This window comes from Eschrichtius robustus, chromosome 10 (assembly GCF_028021215.1).
Source record: "Eschrichtius robustus isolate mEscRob2 chromosome 10, mEscRob2.pri, whole genome shotgun sequence".
Taxonomy (NCBI): domain Eukaryota; kingdom Metazoa; phylum Chordata; class Mammalia; order Artiodactyla; family Eschrichtiidae; genus Eschrichtius; species Eschrichtius robustus.
The window spans coordinates 84,262,726-84,266,928 of record NC_090833.1 but is presented as its reverse complement, the minus strand read 5'-3'; the positions used below and the strand labels follow the sequence as shown (position 1 = coordinate 84,266,928).

Genomic DNA, 4,203 nt, shown 5'->3' with positions numbered 1-4,203 from the left:
ACATGTTATTTGAAAAAAATGTAGAAACTATGAAAAAGCAAAAAGAACAAAATAAATATCATTCATGATCTCATTATAGATACACACAATTGACATTTTAGTTATATCCTTTTAGTCTTTTTCTATGAATATATATCATCTATGTATTTATACATGTGCTAAATGCTTTTAAATAATGGATCATATTGTTTAATAACCTACCTTAAAACTTAACAGTCCATAAACACCTTTCCAATGTAATTTTAAACCACTGCCTAGTATCCTATTGTATAGGTGTTCTTTGGTTGATATTCCCAACATTATATCCCTCTTACAGACAACACTGTGACAGGTGTTATAGCTTCATTTTTGTGTTTATCCACAATTATTTCCTTAGGTTAAGTTTGGAATTCCAATGTCAAATGAAATGTAAATTTTAGGACTTTCAATTCCTAGTGCAAAATTATGAACCTGGAAAAAACTGTATCAATTGCCATTCCTAGCCACAGTTTATAGTGTTCCCCACATTCTTCTCCAAAATGAGTTCCATTATTTCTTTTTAAATTGCCAATTTGATACATGAAAAATTATATATATTTACATTTTTTATTTCTTTGATTACTAAGGACATTATACTTAAAAAAACTCCAAATATTTGAGTTCTGTGTTTGTAAATTATCTGAACATGTCCTTTGACTATTATTTTTTCTATTGGGTTGCTCATCTTTTTCTCATTAATTTTTTTAAACTTTCAATTAGATTAAAACTTCAATTTAAGAAATAAAATAAAATAAAACAAAATAAAACAATTCTTCCCCCAAAACAGAGATTAGTAAAAATAAAGATGTAATTATCTCACTCAAAAAAAAAAAAAAAAAAAAAGGACAGCCAGATATCTACTGTTACAAAAATGAGATTAGATGGAAAACTTTAACAAACTGTTTAAGCTATTTTCTTAAAAGAGACTTCTTCCACACCTAGAGATCTTGAATAGCCTCCTGGTCAGTCATCCAGAAGAAATTCTTCATATAGTTGATGAACTTGGCTTCCACTTTGGGAAGAGAAGCACCCTTTTCTATACTTGCTTGCATTCTTGCTTTAATGTCTTCTATAGAACTAGCTCCTTTTGGTGTTTTAGGAGTTTTTCTATGTTTTTTGGATTCTTGACCTTTTGATCTTTATGTTGATGTTTTTGAGTCTTTGTCATTCTGATTTGGTTTTTGTGTATTTTTGGCTGGAGTATCTCATATAGATTCCTTTACTGGAGATTTTTCTTCAGCTTCCTCATTATCTTCATCATCACCATCATCCAGTTCACAGCGAGTTTGACTTTTTTTCTGTGGAAGCTTGCCACCACTTCCAGGGGCAGATCACTTTCCAGATATACTTAGGAGTTTCAGCTCCTCTTCATATTCTGACTCTGTATCTTCCCTCACACCAACCAAGTGCAGTTCACTAATATGCATGGGCCCTGAACCACCCTTCAACTCTTCAACTCTAAGCCACAGTTGGTGTTATTTCAAAGCCCCCAAGGGAAACCATTGGGTATACAGATATTTTCAAATTTGCCAGTGTTCCTTGAATAAGACTGCCTGCGTAATTCATTGCTACTGTTTCAATGATGTACAATTCATCCTTTGTATCAGCCCTTAAACTGACTGTTCTTAAAGATAAGTGGAGCTCATCTTCCATTATTATCCATTTTAAAATGACAATTTTTGTCAGCCCTTGGTTTACAACTGAAAAGATAGTTCTGGGGTCTCAGGGGCTCATGTTCGTGTCCATCAAATTGTCCATGAGGTGGTGACTAGTACTTGGGTAAGAGAGAAAGTGGATGGAGATACACGGCTACTCTTCTAGGGAACAGCTGTGCAGGAGGGAATCACATTAGGGTTTTTACTGATTTCTTTTTTTCTCAGAAGTGGTGGCTGAGCACACATGCATTTATTCATGCATTTATCAAATACTGATGGAGCATTATTACGGGTTAAATTGTGTTTCCCAAAAGAGGTGTTCATGTCTGAACCCCTGGTACCTGTGAATGTGACCAATTTAGAAATAAGGTCTTTGCAGGCACAATCAAGTTAAGAGGAGGTCATTAGGATAAGCCATAGTCCACTATGAGCAGTGCCTGTATAAGAAGAGGGAAATTAGGACATACATACAGACGCAGAGGGAATATGTTCTACTGAAGACAGAGGCAGAGACTGGAGTTCTGCTCCCACAAGCCACAGAATGGCTGTGGCTACCAGAAAGTAGAAGAGGAATGGAAGGGTCATCTCCTAGAGGTTTCAGAAGGGACCTGGTCCTGTCAACACCTTGATTTTTTGTTTGTTTTTTTAAAATTAAATTAAATTAATTAATTAATTTTTATACAGCAGGTTCTTATTAGTTATCTATTTTATATGTATGAGTGTATATATGTCAGTCCAATCTCCCAATGCATCCCACCACCACCACCACCCCCCACCCCAGGTTCTTACTGACTTTTTAATTACTTTGTGTACATTAAGTACACTCACTCTTTATCTGTTTTCTTTGTTGTCCACATTTTTTTCTCTGTTTGTTTTAGGCTTTCAACTTTGTTGATGTACTTTTCTATGTTAGTAATTTTTGTTGCTGTTACTTTTTTTTCTTTTATTTGTTTGATTGCTTTTAGATTTTAGACAGCTAAATCTATTACTGTATGATTTCTGTTATTAGTATCATACTTAGAAAGGCCACCCCCATCCTTAGATTATACAATACTTCTCTACATTTTCTTCTAGTCCTTTGTCATTTCACTTTAAATCTGAAAGGTCTTATTTCAGGAAACAACTTCAGAATATTACATTCTAATTTAAGTTTGTATACAGCCATTAGGATGGTTACTGACCAACACTGTTATATTTCTGTTGTGAATGCATTTGTATGCATTATGTCTATACCTGCTAAATGCTGTTATCCACACCTGGGCCCGGGGCCCCACTGCTACCATCACCTTTTCATTGCTTGAAAGTCAGGATAGGTCTTGGGTTCCACATATACTAAGTAAGAGGGCCATCACTGTAATGTTGGTTGGAAAACTCAAATCCCTTTTTTTTTTGGCTTCTCAAACACTTAAAATTATGGTCATGTTGTGTTTTCCTTGAGATCTGTGAGAATAGCTGTTATATTTCAGTCATTGGTCAGAGTCCATGGGTTGTGAGAAAAGCTCTCCTGGAGGATGGTGAAGAGGAAGGAGTGGCCGGTCCTCTCAGGATTCCACGATTCAGCGTCCACACGAAGGCGCTCCAAGCTGGGTGGATTGCAGCGCCGCAGTCACCTCTGAGCACAAACATTATTCCACGCAGCCCAGTTCTGAATGCCTCCAGCTGCAGAATGGATTGTTTCCTACTTTAGAATTAAACTTTGTCTTTTCCTTCTTTTTCTTTTGCAGAACTTCAGATGTGAGAACACATGCCAGTTGTTGGATCAGAGGACTCTTCCTACAGCACAAAAATGCATGCACTATACCAGATTTGCAAATATACAAAAGATGGCACATCTTGTTACTTCTGTTTTTGAGGTTCCTAAGCTCAAGTCTAGTAAAATGCTGGTTGCCAGTACACAGGGGCGTTTTGCAGGTAGGTGACCCAGGCGAGGTGCAATAAGTGGGAAGAGAGAGGCATGAGGAATTCCACAGATTTGGGAAATGCTTCCATTAATATTTTGTATTTGTGTTTTAAATTTTGGGAGTGACTCACAGGCACTGAGGAAAACTAACTGATTAAATTAACCTTGCCAGTAATGAGGTTGCCTGGCCTCTGTGTTAGCAGACACCCAGCTCATGGGCTGGTATTTAATTGGCTGCTTGGCGGCTGGTGAAAACAATGTGGGTTGAGTCCCACTTTAACAAGTGTTACAGTACATCAACCTTGTCATATTATATCCAGACGTCATTAAAATTAGGAAGTGATACACCGAATTGTTTGTTTTCCTTATTCACACAAAATAGATGTTCAGGACTCACTTTACTTAGATACAGTAAATTAGGGGTGGATGTGTTGAGTGAAGTAAATACTTTGTCTGTTCTAGAAGGATTCATGTTGTAGCCATTGTCCTGCTCTGGCTGCATTTGAAAACAACAAGTGATATTTTTAATACAATTTGATATTCTTCAAATGCCTAGTTGGAGGTCAGGGGTTATAAAATCAGCTTCTTGAGTAGTGAGAAAGTGCTACGGACAGAATCGTGTCCCCCCCA

At 36.7% G+C, this 4,203-nt stretch overlaps 1 pseudogene; it reads right to left on the bottom strand.

Annotated features, from left to right (window-relative positions):
* Positions 1–926: 926 nt before the first annotated feature.
* LOC137770970 (nucleophosmin-like) lies at positions 927–2,956 on the bottom strand (annotated as a pseudogene).
* Between the last annotated feature and the right edge of the window lie 1,247 nt (positions 2,957–4,203).